Below are 17,460 nucleotides of genomic sequence, written 5' to 3'. Positions count from 1 at the left end.
TATTCGCTATTGTTGCCGTGTCATTCGCTTGCGTGTCGCATCTTGCCATGTCATCATCCGCATTGCATTTGCATGTTTTCAAAACTTGCATTCGTCCGGGTTCCCCTAGTTCCATCCGTTGTCCGTTCTGAGCCCAGACACACTTGCACGCGCCTGCGGCACGTCCGAAATGTTATTTTATAAGTGGACGAAAAATGTTCTCGGAATGGGATGAAAGTTGGCATGCGGTATTGTTATGTTGTCAGTAGGCCGCCTGCCAAGTTTCATCGCATTAGGAGTTCGTTTGACGCCCCAACGGATAACTATAGCGGCAGTATAGCCGGTCTAACGTCGGACATTTTCGGTCTCCGGAAACAGTCGCCGGGTCTCCCTCTTCTCTTCTCTCAACCCAAGGCTTTCTGCACAGTCCACTACCTACCACGAGGCCCAACCTAAGCTCTCTCGTCAGCCCGCGGACATCCTCGCACGCGCGTTCGAAAGCTGTCCCGGACCCGACCCGGGCAGTCGTCACCGTTGGATTCGGATCATCCCCAAACATTTACAAAACATCTCCGTTTTATTTTTTGGACTCCCTAGACTATTTTTCTTGACCGCCCAATTGCGACCAGACGGACCGAATACCCCCTAATCTAAGCCTATAACATATATAAACAGATCAACCCTAATTTCTAGGGGAGATGTCCCATCCATCCCCATGCCGCCGCCACTCTCCCCATCGGGATCCAAAACTAGCCAACCAGCGCATCCTCCTGGTCCTCTTCTTCCTCGGGATCCCTCCCGATCCACTCACCTGCCTTCTCCTCGAATCCCCATCCATCCAGTCCAAATCCTTCGAGCAACCCACTTCCTCCATCAATCCACCGCAGGAGGGCAATTGCTCCCCTGCCTCCCGCGATCCCTGCTCATCCCAAGCACCGGCCGTGCCCGACCTTGACCTGCAGGCCAGCCCTCTGCGCCCTGCCTCTTCTACTACTTCACACCGCTGCCTCGTGAGCTCCGCTGCCAGCGACCAGGGCCAGCAGGCTGCCGTCCCTCTCCGCCTTCTCCTTCCTTCCCTCCTCACGCTGCTTCTCCCGATCCGGCCGTTGCCGGTGAACAGCAGCAGCACCCGAGGCCCCGCCCACCCGGCCACCGGAGTACCAGCACTGGCGACCAGGATCTTCACGCCTCCCCTGTCTATTCCTTTCCTCTGCCTGTCTTGCTCCCTCCTCTAATTTCTCTGTCCTTCTCTCTTTGCCTCGAACAGGGGACCAATACCATGGCCGCTCAGGAACATGGAAGCTCACCGCTGTTATGCCACCTCCTCCGCTCGGGTCCAGCATGCACCGGCGTCCTGCCGTTCTCCTTCGACGCCGGAGCTCCCTACATCCTCGCGCGCCGAGTCCCCGAGCTCCTCTGCTCGCGCACAAGCTCCACGGTTGATGGCCACTTCGCCAGCCTCGTCATCGGCCGACTGAACCAGCAGGGAGCCACCACTGCCATGGTCTTCCCTGACGGCGTCGCCCATCTCCGGTCAGATCCATCGCCCTGGCCTCGGATCCGGCCGGTTCCCGTGCGCCCTTGCCCGCGCAAGTCCCTCGTCGCGCCGCCCGTCATCAAGTTACTGCCATTGCTCTGCTTCCTGACGAGAACAAGACGACGTGCCTGCTTGCCCGCTCACCTGTTCCTTCCCCGTCAGCGCTCGCGTTGACTTGTCATCGCTGGACTGCAGCGCCAAGGCCCAGCAGCGCTTTTCCCTTTGCCAACTCTTGCGGCCCAGCTCACGCGCCAAGCCTGCCAGCCTCCGCGGGCTGAAGGCCTCAAGGGCCCGATGTGAGCAGCTCCCCAGCCCTTCAGTTTTGGCCCGACTCATATTTTTTTTCATGGAACGATTTATCTTTTTCTAGGAGTTTGGCAGTTTTACAGAATAGTCCCTCTAGTTCATGCATATCATAACTCACAAACCGTGCATCGGATTAAAACAAACTTTATATGTTAAATGACTAGAATTTCATCTAGTTTCATAATATGCCACTTTCATCCATGTTAAAAATGTTTAAAATGCTGTTTGTGTTTAATTTTCTCATATGCCATGTTAAAATGCTTTATTTCATAACTAAATAACCGTAGCTCCAAATTTAATAAACTTTATATGTATATGGGGTGGAAAAATGCATAGATTATCATGGTGACCTTACTTTCCATGTTTAACAATTCTAAAATATGGTTTAAGGAAGAACAATACCAAACCTAAAATATGCACATGAGGTTTTTCTGGACTTGTTGCTTGTTGTTCCTGCCTCATTTAAACTTGCCTAGTTAAGTAGTTTTATTATGCTTCACCCCTTGCCATGCTAACCAAGATTTAATTCTGTTGAGTACATAACCGAGAGAGAACTAAATAAGTCATGTGGTGTTTCACCAATATGCAACTCGTTGCATATTGGGCTCCACTTAATTTGTAGTATTGTTTGTGCACTTTGACATGCCATGCCATGAATCATTAAATCAGACATGCATCATACTTGGTTGTGCATCATGCCATGTTTATGTGGTGGTTGTTTACTATGTTGCTTGCTTATTTCCGGGTTGCTTCTCTCGTTAGCTTTGGTTTCGGTCCGGAGTTGTGAGGATTCGTTCGACTACGTCTGTTTGTCTTCTTCATGGACTCGTTCTTCTTCCTCGCGGGATCTCAGGCAAGATGACCATACCCTCGAAATCACTTCTATCTTTGCTTGCTAGTTGTTCGCTCTATTTCTATGTCGCGCTACCTACCACTTGCTATATCATGCCTCCTATATTGCCATGTCAAGCCTCTAACCCACCTTTTCCTAGAAAACCGTTGTTTGGCTATGTTACCGCTTTTGCTCAGCCCCTCTTATAGCGTTGCTTGTTGCAGGTGAAGTTGAAGTTTGTTCCATGTTGGAACATGGATATGTTGGGATATCATAATATCTCTTATTTAATTAATGCATCTATATACTTGGTAAAGGGTGGAAGGCTCGGCCTTATGCCTGGTGTTTTGTTCCACTCTTGCCGCCCTAGTTTCCGTCATACCGGTGTTATGTTCCTTGATTTTGTGTTCCTTACGCGGTTGGGTGTTATGGGAACCCCTTGACAGTTCGCTTTGAATAAAACTCCTCTAGCAAGGCCCAACCTTGGTTTTACATTTGCCTAACAACCTATAACCTTCCCTTGGGTTTTCGCGAGCCCGAGGGTCATCTTTATTTTAACCCCCGGGCCAGTGCTTCTCTAAGTGTTGGTCCGAACCGGGCAGCTTGCGGGGCCACCTCGGGGCAACTTGAGGGCTGGTTTTACTTGTAGCTTGACCTATCCGGTGTTTCCCTGAGAACCAGATATGTGCAGCTCCTATCGGGATTGTCGACACATCGGGCGGCTTTGCTGGTCTTGTTTTACCATTGTGGAAATGTCTTGTAACTGGGATTCCGAGACTGATCGGGTCTTCCTGGGAGAAGGAATATCCTTCGTTGACTGTGAGAGCTTGTGATGGGCTAAGTTGGGACACCCCTGCAGTGTCTAAACTTTCGAAAGCCGTGCCCGTAGTTATGTGGTAGATGGGAATTTGTTAATGTCCGGTTGTAGAGATCTTGACACTTGACTTAATTAAAATGCATCAACCACGTGTGTAGCCGTGATGGTCTCTTTTCGGCGGAGTTTGGAAAGTGAACAAGGTTCTTGTGTTATGGTTGTGGGTAAGTAGTTTTAGGATCACTTCTTGATCACTTCTAGTTTCAGGACCGTTGCGTTGCTTCTCTTCTCGCTCTTATTTGCATAAGTTAGCCACCATATAGGCTTAGTGCTTGCTGCAGCTCCACCTCACTACCTTCTCCTACCCATAAGCTTAAATAGTCTTGATCTCGCGGGTGTGAGATTGCTGAGTCCTTGTTACTCACAGATACTTCCAAACAGTTGCAGGTGCCGATGATACCAGTGCAGGTGGCGCAACTAAGCTCAAGTGGGAGCTCAATGAAGATCTTGATCGTTGTTTTGTTTCGTTTCCTATTGATCAGTAGTGGAGCCCAGTTGAGACGATCGGGGATCTAACATTTGGGGTTGTCTTCTTTTATTTTGGTTCCGTAGTCGGTCCTTGATTGTATTCTGGTTGATGTATCTTTAACTTGTATTTGTGTGAAGTGGCGATTGTAAGTCAACTCTTTATCCCTTTCTTATTTAGTACATGGGATTGTGTGAAGATTACCCCTCTTGCGACAAACCTACCATGCGGCTATGCCTCTAAGTCGTGCCCCGACACGTGGGAGATATAGCCGCATTGTGGTTGTAACAATAGTCTAGGGCCACGAAGGGTTAAGTGAGGGCGAAGGGATATATGGGCTCGGCCCGATACACTGTGCACAGACATGCGTCGAACGTCTGACGGGTACCGGACGTTCGGTGGCTCGCGAGGGTCCGGTCGTCCGGTACTTGTCGGACGTCCGACGTTTTGGCTCGGGAAAGCCATCGTCGGATTTCTGGACTGAGCCGGTCATCCGGGCGCTGGAGGATGTCGGACGTCCGGTCAGCGTCGGTCGTCTGACCACTGTAGGTCTCACTGGCTGGGACTTAGGCTGGCTGGTGAAGACTCCAGGCATCGGACGTCCGGTCCAGACCGGTCGTCCGATGGCTGTAGATTTCTGGCATCTTCTTCTCTTGGTCCTTATACTTGGCATCCTCGCTAGCTCGTCCGTTGCATGTGGTGGCCCCGTGGCTTTCCTCTAAGTACCCGATCATGCATAGCAAACACGTTGGAGGTAGTAGCCATGTCTCACATGTAGAAAGTGAAAGGTCGGAGAGGAGCGAGTTCACCTTGTGTCCAATGGCGTATGTTCGAGGTCTCGTCATATGTCCTCTTGGGGCTTGGAGAGTAGTCGGAGTGTACATGGGGATGAACATGGGATGCTCCGCATCATCTCCCCCCCTTGGGAAAGATCTGACCATGGATCGTGATCCTCATCACCATGGAAATAGTTGTCAGGGACGAACTTGTAGTTGGACGGAGTTGAAAACATGGCGCAATCCAAGTACTCCAAGGTGTCGCTAGAGTGGTCTACATGCAAAAAGAGGAAACACAAACGACACTCAGAAATACAATGGTTAGTACTCAAAAGGTGTCCATCAAGTAAGCATAATGTCGTCCAATGAAGTTGTTCATAGCAAGGCACAAGATGCTTGTCCAAATGATGTAAAATGACATGTAAAGCATTCATGTTGGCAAATGCAATCAATGTGCACACCAATGTGTCGTGAATATGATCAATGCAACCTTGATGCAAAATGATTTCATAGTGAGACGGTTTATCAATAACATGAATATGGAAATTGGTGCTCAATGTGACTATGTGATCATGCAATTGATGATGGGCAATATGATCATGATGTAAGAATATGCCATCTAGGAAGATCACAACAAATTTGCTAAGGAAATGCACAAGCTCATATATCATGGATGACATGGGAATACAAGATGCAACAAGGCAATCATAATGTGAGTCAATCCATTCATAAGATGCAAATTTGTCATGTGTGTGAGATGTCCATCGAGCATGACATGTGTGAGCACAATCAACAAATATGGAGGTGTTGGTGTACCAATGCTCGATGTCGTGGCATGAGTGGCGGTTCGAAGGTGCATCCAATAAGTCCGAGCGCTCCTCAATGTGAACGTCCATAGAGCCAATCTCCCATGTCGCTCCTTCGTTCGCGAGATGTATCATGTAGACAACAAGAAGGAGATAACAATGAAAGAATGACCCATCCAATGTGCGTATTTGAGGATGGCTCAAAGGGAAGGAGTTCACCTTTAGGAGATTATCGCAAATGTTGGTGTTGCACATCGTGTATGCCTTCGCATGACCAAGTTGTCGCATAACGGCACCGCCTTGTGAATCCTCCAAAATGAAAGAACATGACAAACACTCGGAAAAACAAATGAGGTTAGCGGAAGTGCAAAACCTATCATTCGTGTGGTAAAATACCCAAGAAGTGTATGCATCATGCTCATCATAAGAAAGGACAAGGGAGCATTTCATAGTATGGAGGCATATGATGCGAGAACAACCAAATAGAATAGGCATAATCAAGCAAGCATGCATCACAAGTAAGGTCTCCAAGTCTCCACGATCAATAAGCATAGATGCAACAATTGGAGGCAAGCGACAATGAACAAAATATATCATGTGAGAGGCATGAACATATGCGTCATCAACCCAAGAAAGCAAGTAATAATGGAACACGGGTGATGCGACAAAGCAAGCAATCATAGCAATCAAGTGGTGTGAGCTAGTAGTGCGAAGATGCAACATACTAGAGGGAAACATAGCAAGCATGTCATGGGTGCAAATAGTGTGCATGAATAATTCACATGACATAGCACAAGCATGAAAGGAGGATATGAGAAAAATGGCATCAATAGCATGGGGCACATGATAAACATGGAAAAGGCAACAAGGATCTCCACCGAGCATGCAAATACACATAGGAGTAGCATAATGGTGAATCATGGGTAGATGCAAGCAAGGGTCACAATTTCATGGCAAAGGCAGCATAGCATGCAAAGTGAACACGGGAAAATTAGCATGAAGCGACAAGCCGTATATAGCCCATAGCCGTGTGAGAGCCAAGTGAGAAAGATGCGCGTAGTCGTTGCGCAAAGAGCGGTGCGAAGGGTAGTTCACGAGATCCCAAGTCATCTTTACTCTCAAGAGCTCGTTTCGTCAACTCTTGGGATTGAGAGGTTGACGAGTACACGTGAGTACCTACACAAAACAAAGACAAAGGGAAAATTGTGTGTGCATGGTATATGTACACATCATCCATCATGATGCGCACGTGCTTGTGTTGGTTAGCACAAAATATCCAATGCTCAAATAAATGAGATGTGTGATATAGAAACATGTCATCCATCATGATAGGTTTGTTGTTATGTGGAGACTCAAATTGTGTAATGCATCACAAGGAATATGTAGAGCATTGTTATTCATGGAATGCATACGATGCAAGCAATCATGGGAAACATGCAAAGTTTCGAATGCATCAAAATCTCCTAATATGTATGAGGAAACTATGGGGGTCTCCTCATGAGAATTAGTGGAAACATCACATGGAGAATATTGAAAACATCCAAAACAAAGCATATTTGGTACATTGTGATCATGACATGACATAGTAGATGAATTGCGCAAATCATGTAAAGGAAGCATGGCAATGTCATCACATCAAAAACAAAAGCCAATGACCATCATCTCGTCATCTATGCCATAAGTGCAAATGGGATTTATTTGAATGGGGCATGCATAGTCACTATGTTGAGATTCAAATGATGCAATATGGGAGATCTCACTCATAGCATATGACAAGTTCAAAGGATTGTCAAACATGATGTGACCAATAGAATTTTCACATGATATCCTATGGAGCATAACATCACAACTAGGCAACTCGACATGCTCATCATCATATTCATCATAAATAGGTAAGTCATGACATGAGGAAGTCGCACTAGCATGAAGCATGGGAATAGGTGTGTCAACATCATGCAAGCAATCATTCATAAAATAGTCCACTAGTGGGACAAGCGAAGCACCATCACCTATGTTACCTTTGGAGCATCGCTCATGTGTTGTAGGTGAGGTGTCGAAGACCGAGTCGTGGTCATCTTCATCTTGATGGAACCATGTGGGGGTGCATCATCGTCCACCATGGCCATCATCATCTCCATTGGAGGTATGGACTTATCGAGGATAGGCGTGTCGTCATGTAGGAGACCTAGCACCAAAGAAGAAAACACAATTGGAGTAGAGGTTAGGTCGTTAGAAATCATTGTGGCCTCACATGCCATGTCAACTACCTCACTCACTAAGTGTGGTGGCTCACTCACTCCCTCTTGGATGCTATGAAGTGTGGGGCTAGTGGTGGTCACACTCATCCTCTCATAGGAAATGCACTCAATGTCACAAATGGTGGAGTCACTCATATCACTCATGGTGGGGTGGCTCTCCTCACATGGGAATTGAGGCATCTCTTTATATGTGGGTGTCGGAGAGATGTTGGTGCAAATGTCTCCATGATCAATCATGTCGTAGTTGTAGCCATGGATGAAGGCTGAAGATGACACATCATCACTCTCCTCTAAGACCAAAGATAAGGTCTCATGTGCGGTCTCATAGCTTGACTCGGAGTATGAGTCCAATATGGGCGCCGTATTCATGTTGTTGAAGAGGTTCGTGATCATCACCGTGGTCGAAGGGGATGGCCCTTGCTCGACCTTCTTGTCGCCGTCTTGTTGTAGGAGGCCCATATGATGTGGCACCTCGTAGCTCGTCTCCATGACTGAAGGGAATTTCCCATGCTCGGCCATCTTCCTTGAGGGGCTTCCGAAGATGGAAGTGTCGCCGTCGCTCGTAGGTGGTTGCCTTGTAGTTGAAGATGTCGATGTAGGCGAACTCATGGGGAGTAGGCGAAGATGTCGTACGTCCAAAGGCGAAGATGCCTTGATAGCACTTGGCGAAGATGCCGAAGTGGTTGGTGTAGCCGTAGCTCCGTCTTGGTGGTGATCGTCTCGCGGTATTCTCTTGTGCTCATGAAGTTTGGACTTGGCATGAAGTAGAGCTTGTTGGGACTTGTAGGTAGGCGCATCTCGAGCATCTTCATGTTGATGGTGTCGTTGTCATACTTGAGCTCAATGGCGTTCATCGTCGTGCACATGTTGCTTGGAGGTGACTTTCCCTTCATGACGAGGTGGATTACGAACGTGATGGTGGTCGCCATGGAGATGTGGACGTGGGCGACTTGCGCTTGTATCGCTTGGGCGCTCCGAAGATGATCGACTTGCTCGCCGCCGCCTTCAAGAGGACAAAGGGGAAGTAGACTTGATCAAGGTCCAAATCTCCTCCATCCTTGCATCTTGCTCCTCCTTTTGTGCGGAAAGCGTGTTGTCGATGTAGTCCCTTTTCCTTGCTTCGGAGTGACGAATGTCGATGGAGAGGTTCTTGATGCGCTCTCGCAATCTTGATTGTGTGTCGTGTATTTGTTGTTGTAGATCGAAGATTGATGCTTTGGTGATGTAGTTGTTCACGCCGTCATTGTTGTGGAAGACCGGAGATGAAATGCCTTGCCTATCCATCACAATACTCGAGCAAATATGAGTGGAGAAAGGAGAAGAAGGTATACCAAATGTACCTTGACCGAAGTTGAAAGTGGATCAATGATCACTCCAATGTGTAACAAGGAAATAGCACAATTGGTACCAATTCTTGTCGGTTTCTCACACCTACACAAATAAGGCTTATGGTGGAGCTCGGTGAGGATAGTGGCACAAAAACTTGATGCAAATGTTAGCAAGAGTCAATAATGTTGAAAGATATTCACAAATTTGCAAGTGAAACAAGTAGACCAATAGCTATATGTGGCACACGGAAACACACACACTGATAGATAAATGGGGCCGTGCAACCAAGGAATGAGCTCAAAATGTGGAATCCACGGAAAATGCTCTTGTTGCACAACTCTAGAGAGACGCTAGCATGATTGCTCAATAGGCGGATACGACACTTGTGCACAACCTATGATACGCAAAATGTATCAACTTTCTATCCCAAGTATGGTATGTATGATGTTCTGGTGGTATGATCCAAGATGATCGGATATGACAATGTGGTATGATGCTATGGCACTTGCTTACGAGCTTCTTTGCTCTTTATCTTTTTCTTAAAAGCTTATTCTTTTTTTTGTATATGGCCACAATGCGGAATGCACAAGCCAAGATAGCAATTGTGTATATGCGGGAACAAACTTGAGGCACACGAGATGATATGATACCAAGATGATACCGATATGGTATGGTATGTATGCAATGGAAGGTGTAGATCGATGATCACTAATGTGCACAAGTAATGTTGCCGGCAATACTCAAATGGCTAGTCTCGATAGGCAAGTGACGCAAAATGGGCTAGGGGTTATCAATGCAATAGCAAGGGAATATACAATGGAGGGATACCACGATACCAAGATGATATGGAGGTTACAGTCCATGGCGATGATGAGTGGCGGTGATCTTGATGGAAATACCAAGATGATGGAGACTCGTCCCTAAGTAGCCGAAACACCTTAGGAAATGGAAAAACCGCGAACTCAAAATCTCAAATGTCAAATGGTGGTAGCGGGAATGCAGTGGTTTTTGCGGAAGCTCAAAGGGATTGCGGAAATGGAGGGTAAGGTGGTGTACTATACATGGTGTGGGAGTTGGAAGCACGGTCCCTAAGTAGCCTAAACACCTTAGGAGACACAACTCACAACACAAACAAAATTGGGTTAGGTTGGGGTGGCGGGAGTGTATGGTTTGTATGACTATGCGAAAGTGGTGGTGGTTGATGAAGAAGCAACCATCCCTAAGTATCCTAGACACCTTAGGAGACTCAAATCACTCCTCAAGCAACCACTAATGCGATGGGGAGCAAAATTGGTTAGGTTGCGGAAGTCGGTGGTGGTGTAGCGGATGATGTGGTGGAAGCCCTAGGCAAAGATTCCAAACTTCACAAAATTTGATGGAGTCAAAAGATGTTGATGGTATTTTTGTGGGAAGGGGGATGTCAAGAGCTTTTCAACGAGCTAAAGAACGCGAAAATCGGACTCCGAATGAATTAGTTATGGCCGAAACAAAAAGCAGCCGAAGGTGATATCTACAGGTTACGGCTGTCCGGACAAGGTCGGATGTCCGGGTGGGCTTGGAGGTCCGTAAATTCGGCTTGGGTTAGGGGTTCCGGTCGTCTGGAAAAGTTCGGACGTCCGGTGTTTCCTGGGGCTCTGGACGTCCGTAAAGGGCCGGTCGTCCGGTGGGTCGGGGTCAACGCGAGATGTGAGATCCGTGACGCGATTTTGGGCGGAAAATGATGATTTTGGGGTCAAAATTGATGAGATTGCGTGGATGGAAAGTGGGGAAAATTGGGGAGATTCTAGATCCACTTGAAACCAAGCAAATCTGTGGATCAAATCCAACAAAACTTCATCAAACCAACAAATCACAAAAAAAATTGGGGCTATTTTTGGTGGGGATTTTCGAAATTGGGGAAGAACACAACAAAATTAGGCTAGAAAACAACAAGGGGAGGCTCTGAAATCATGATCAACGTGGCCCTGATACCATGATGATGTAGGGTAGGAACCCTACTCGGCCAATCTTTCGCAAAAGGAGCGGATCCCGCGATGAAAACGAAGAGCATGAGGAGGGAAATGAGGGGAAAATCACAAGGGGAACACAAGAGAACACTTAAACCAACAAATATGATCGCACATGCGCTAGATCCATGAACACAAAGGGAGATACAAGATCCAAAGTCAACAACGAACGATACACGAGGTAACCGGTCTTCTACGAGAGGAAGTTTTGAGGTTCTTCCCGTAAAGGGGTCTTGAATCCGCTTGGGGGATCTTCTCCGAGGAAGCGCTATCTCCGAGGAGAAGGTAACCAAGTGGATGAGCAAAGCGCTCACACGATATATGAGCTAATGCTTTGCTACCCCTGAAATGGTGGAGGTGGAGGAGTATATATAGTCTAGGGTCACGAAGGGGTAAGTGAGGGCGAAGGGATACATGGGCTCGGCCCGATACACTATGCACAGACAGGCGTCGGACGTCCGACGGGTACCGGACGTCCAGTGGCTCGTGAGGGTCCGGTCGTCCAGTACTTGTCGGACGTCCGACCTTTTGGCTCAGGAAAGCCATCGTCGGATTTCCGGACGGAGCCGGTCTTCCAGGCGATGGAGGATGTCGGACGTCCGGTCAGCGTCGGTCGTCCGACCGCTGTAGGTCTCGGTGGCTGGGACTTGGGCTGGCTGGTGAAGACTCCAGGCATCAGACATCCGGTCCAGACCGATCGTCCGGTGGCTGTAGATTTCTGGCATCTTCTTCTCTTGGTCCTTGTACTTGGCGTCCTCGCTAGCTCGTCCGTTGGACGTGGTGGCTCCGTGGCTTTCCTCTAAGTACATGATCATGCATAGCACACACGTTGGAGGTAGTAGTCATGTCTCACATGTAGAAAGTGACAGTTTGGAGCGGAGCGAGTTCACCTTGTGTCCAATGGTGTATGTTCGAGGTCTCGTCATATGCCCTCTTGGGGCTTGGAGAGTAGTCGGAGTGTACATGGGGATGAACATGGGATGCTCCGCATTAGCCGGCCTCACCGACTAGGCAGCTGGATAGGTCACACCCTCAGCTCAAATCACTTTATTTAGGAGTCAGTTGTCTGAATTTTTATTCTGGGCCAATCGATTCCTAATGGGAAGCAGCACCCCTCGAGCCGGCGGAGCTCCTAGGCTGCCGGTTGGCTGGTATCTAACGTAAGGGTGCGGGGGCGCAATTTCACCGTGGAAGCAGCGCTTAGATGGCTATCTTAGAGTTGCGTGGGTTGAAGGTACTGCCGCCGCCGGATCTGGATGACAGCGAGTCTTTGTGGATTGGCCCGGGGGCGGCGCAACCACGGCAGTGCGGTGGGGTGGGGAGCGGTGTTTTGGTTGGGGCCACGGACGGTGGAGGCAGGCTGCTTTGCCAGTGGTCACTGGCTCTTCGGGGAAGATTCCGAACAGTGTCAGCGGGAGGCACAAGATGGCCATCAAGCCATCCGGCGTAGATCGGACAGTACCAAAATAAAATAAAATCATGTGACCCCAATTTAGTCTTCAGTCAACAGACGTGTGACCACTCTCGTACCTTGCTGTTGATCTCTTAGGGTATTTCTTCAGATCAGAGAGATGTGTCAGTCTTAACATTATGCGTTTTCTGCATCTTCAGCCGCACCGTCTTCCAACTCATCGTAGCTACTCCAACAAGGGAAGCATGCACCAAAAGGGAGCTATAGTCCCCACTCAACAGTTCCCTACATCGAATGTGTGTGCCCGACATGGACAACCACAACAACTGTAGGGCCATCGACAAGTGAGCACATGATGCTCACTCCTATCGATGGCGGCCAGATAGGTTGTACCCTCATCTTACTTGTGTGCAAAATTTATGGCTTTGGTTGTCATCTAAGCATTGAAACTAGATTATCACATTTCACTGTATATTCATGCTGATATCTTACGAGTCTTGTTCAGGACTTAACGCTATTCCATAGTTCAGCTAAGAGACTTGTTCTTTAGGTAACACTGTTCCATAGTTATCATCCATCAGCCAATGCTATCCCACAGGCTGGTGATTATAGTATTATACCACTTCTAGTATAACCTATGTTGTTCCTTAATACTTTGGTGTGCCATCTAGTTAATCTCGAGTACAAATACATATTCTGTAGCTTTCATCTGTGTTCTCCCTTTAGTTTTTGAGACCTGTTACTGCTAGTTAACCCCAGTCCTACTATTTATGTCGTATCCTACAGGCACTCATTACATAAATCTAACTACTAGTTGTCTTCCATACATGTCAGATATAATTGCACACACTGATTTATCCACAAGAACCTCACGGAGCAATGTAATGGCCAACAAACTTGACGTCAATGATACCCAATATGATGGAACATGTAAAGGCAGTTCTTCACAAGACTTGCCGAAATATGATGAATCCTATTCACCCCATAAGGTCCTTGCTCTAACTTGGCCCTTGATATGGGTACAACATGCATATAATGTCCTGGAGTGCATCAACTCTGTTGCAATGCCTTGTGCTTCGCCTGCTGATCATGCATGTAAATATGGCATGCTTTCCTGTTTTTCAGTACCTATTCCATTAATGATAACATGTTTTCAAATTCAAGTACTATCATTCTACTCTATCGCAATGCCATCTGCTTAGTTTGGACATCTTGCTTCTCAATATCTTATGTGTCGTGGTATTCTCACGGGAGGGTGCAAGACGACATATGCCACAAGGTGGCTTCGTGTGAGGGTAAGACTGCTGCCGGAATATCTAGGGACGGGTATGCGAGTAGCACGTGCTAGTTTACCCAGGTTCGGGGCTCTCCGGAGAGATAACACCCCTACTCCTGCATGTGTGAGTATATATCTGGGTTGCACATCGGGCAGTACAAAGTGCTCCTGGAGCTGTATCTGGAGTCGGTGCCATAGGCATCTGACTTGGTATATGCACATGAGCTAGTGGCTGCATGTGTCTGAGCATGCATGTGTGAGTGGCCTTGTGGCCGGCCAAGTGCATGTGGCGTGGCTATATGTCTGGTGGATGGATGGATGGATGGATGCCTTATATAGGCATGGGGGTAGCTTACTACCGAAGCTAAGGTAGTGGTGTGGGGGGCAAGTGGGCATGGGGCACCATGCCCATGTACATGATGTGCATGCCTCCTTGTCCCTAGCGCACTTTATAAAACAGTGCCCAGGGACATATACATTGTAGATGATGCCACGATGTGGCTGTCTTGTCGATGTCTTGTTGGTGTCGGGTCGGGCTGCAATCGGCAGCCGGCTGGTCGGCGCAGTCGGCAGCCGGCTGGTTGGTGCAATCGGCAGCCAGCAGCCGGCCGGGCAGAGCAGTCGGACGGGGAGCCGGCAGGAGCGGCCAGGCAGTCGGACTAAGGGTCTTTGCTAGCCCCGATGTTGATTTATCGTCTCGCCGTCTTCGGGGTATCCGTGTCCAATTACTCCGACAGTAGCCCCCAAGCCTCCAGGCAACTTGGCAAAGTTGGGCGGAGGTTTTTTGGCGAGTGTTCATGGAAATGATCATGAAAAAGACAAAGTTAGTCCACGCAGATATATCAAATGTTTGCTTTTAGCATTGCAAGTTCTATGCGGAGGGTGCCGACTCGGTTTCGTCCGAGCCCCCTTAATATTTTTCGTGTTCCCTCCGCTTTTTGGCTTGTGCTCTTGCTTTGCCAGACAGCCGCTCTGCGGTCTGTGGCTGTGAGTGGGCCGCGAAGTGGAGTGTACAGTACTCGAAGTCTGGGAGCAGATTCAACCGAGTAGATACTTGTAAAGGAAACGGCCGGATCGCCCGATTCGTTTTTCTTCCCGGACGTTTTTCGCGTGGGTGGCCTCCAGCGTTCACTCTTGCTAGTCGGACAGCCGCTCTGCGGTCTGTGAGTAAGAGTGGGCCTTTGGTACCGCACACAGTACTAAGCCGTCTGCGGGAAATAACGTCTCAGGCCAAGCGGCCAACCCCCGGGCCAACTCTGGCTGGCGCCGGGGCAAACAGTGATGCTACTGTAATAAAATTTGGAGACAGCCCCCGAGCATCGCTCGGGGTTATCCGTGCTTGCGTGGTGCAAAAAATATGCGGGTGAGGAGCTCACATTGGTTTTCATGTAGCCGAGGTGGACTTTGCCGAAGACAGCCAACGCGGCTCAACGCTTGCTGAGCGCGCCAGTGCACCCGCTGGGTGCAGCCTTCGAGCCTCTGGGTGCTCGAAGGGGTCCCGGCCGGTCAGGCTCGACCGGCTAGGCGGCGAGGCATCTTGCAGCGCCCTTTTTCTTCTTTTTCCTTTTCTACCGCTGCTGACAACCGGACAAAACTCTTTTCTTGTCTGCAATCTTCCGCGGGGGAGCGCCAGCGCACCCACTGGGTGTAGCCCCCGAGATTCGGGTCGACTGCTGAGCAGTCGGGCCGGATCTTTCGGCAACAACTTTGTCTCTTTTTTTCTTGTGGGGGCGTGTCAGCGCACCCGCTGGGTGTAGCCGCCGAGCCTCTGAGCATTCGAGGAGGGTCCGGCCAGTCGGGCTTGACCGGCCAGGGGGTGAGCAGGACGCGGCCGAGCCGGCGTGGACAGCCGGCCAGGCAGCGAGGCATCTGGCAGCGCCCTCTTTCTTCTTTTACCGGCTGTCGGCAGCCGGACGGTTCTTCTGCACGAGTAGTCGGCTGGGCGTCTGGCCTGACTTTTCTCCACCGGCAACAATTTTTTTTCCAGCAACCGACCACTTTTCTCAGCCGGATCAGGCACTCGGCCACAGCGGGCAGACGACCCTTTTCTTTTTCTCTCAGCCGGCTTTGAGCAGTCGGACACAGCTCTTCATTTTTTTGCACAGCCGGCGCACTGTGTTGACCTAGCCGGCTGTTTCTTTCTTTTCTTTCTTTGCCTAATCAGTCGGCAGGAGCGGTGCGACAGCAGCCGGCGTCCGTGTCGCGACAGAAGCCGGTAGGCCGGGAAGTGGGCGGAAGCCGGCTACTGGCTAGAGCAGCAAGCCGGCGGGTGTGGGGGCCGGATCCGGCACGGGAGGCCAGCAGCCGGCGAGCCCGGAGGCCGGAGCTGGGCCCGACGCAGGCAGAACCAGACGGGCCGGGTGCTGGAGAGGCCGGTGCCGAGGCGGAGACATGAGGCGCGCAAGGTAGGAGGCGGCTCGTAGCAGCGGCCGGCTGGGGGCGATGCAGGGTGGGCGTAGCCAGCGGAGCTGGAAGGCCACCAGGCGCGTGGAGCGGATGACGGCGCGAGCCTGGGCCGCATAGGGGCAACCCAGCATGGGCGCGTGCAGGCTGCCGACGCGGGATTGGCTTGCGGGGAGGCGGCGCACCAGGTCGGACGGCGAGCCGGCCCGCGGGATGAGGCAGCGCGACGGGCGCGGATGGCGAAGAGGAGCCCGGCGTCGAGGCGCTCCAGGATGGAGCCACGGACGGGTGGAGGCCTTGGCCAGCAGCGGCGCGCCGCGGGGGAGGCGGAGCGCGCAGTAGCATCAAGGTGAGGCACACGGGCGGAGCTCTAGTGGTTGCGGGCGTGGTCGCAAGTGGCCAGGCAGCCGGCGCACCCACGGGATGGATCTCTGCTTTCGCTGGGAATTCACGTCTCTAGGAATTTTTACTCTCCATCTTTTGTATTACTACGCGAGAGGTAGAAGCAATCCACAGAGAGAGAGACCGGGCAGGATGGCCGCGAGAGAAAGAAGAGGCTGGAACAGATGGTGGTGGAGCTCAGGCAAGGCTCATAACTCGAAGCGAGAAGGAGGCCCGACGGCAGTCGAAGCAAGAGCTCGTCGGCGGCGGCGGACTTCGTGGGAGGAGGAGAAGGTGTAGCTAGCATCTGACCAATGTCCGGCTATTGTCTGACCAATATACACACACTATCCAACTTGCATCTGGATAATGTACGAAGAGTGTGTGGCTATTATGTGGGAAGAGTATGGCTAATGGTTTGACCATTGTTTGACTTGCTCTAGCTAGCTTGCATATACGATATGTGGGGGAGCGAACGCGTGCTTCGGCCGGAGCAAGGCACAACAGGCAGGGGAGCAGACGCGAGCGACGCGGCACGGCGCGTGCACGGACGCAGACGGCCGAAGCGAGGCAGCGCGCGCGGACGGACGGCAGGGGTCGCGGCAGTGGTGATGACGAAGGCAGCGAGGCCGACTACGAGGACGCACCGTCCCGCGCGGCCGCTCGGAGGGCGGGTCGAAGTCGAGCCCCCGAGCGCCGTCGGAGAGACGGCGCGACGCCACGACAGTGAAGACGATGATGGTCCCGCCCGGACTGCAAAACCAACAGCAGCGCGGTAGCACAGTACCGCCCCACGGTGGGCGCCAAATGTCGTGGTATT

At 50.3% G+C, this 17,460-nt stretch overlaps 1 long non-coding RNA gene across 1 annotated transcript; it reads left to right on the top strand.

Annotated features, from left to right (window-relative positions):
- Positions 1-679: 679 nt before the first annotated feature.
- LOC147959702 (uncharacterized) lies at positions 680-4,151 on the top strand. Its single transcript, XR_015611903.1, has 3 exons — positions 680-1,812; positions 2,585-2,675; positions 3,910-4,151. It is a non-coding gene; the product is annotated as an uncharacterized LOC147959702 (long non-coding RNA).
- The last annotated feature ends 13,309 nt before the right edge of the window (positions 4,152-17,460 follow it).

The sequence above is a fragment of the Triticum urartu genome, chromosome 7A (genome assembly GCF_056163025.1).
Source record: "Triticum urartu cultivar PI428250 chromosome 7A, HENAU_Tu73, whole genome shotgun sequence".
Classification (NCBI taxonomy): Eukaryota; Viridiplantae; Streptophyta; class Magnoliopsida; order Poales; family Poaceae; genus Triticum; species Triticum urartu.
Note: the sequence above shows the minus strand (reverse complement) of the source record. Positions and strands in the feature narration are given on the sequence as shown.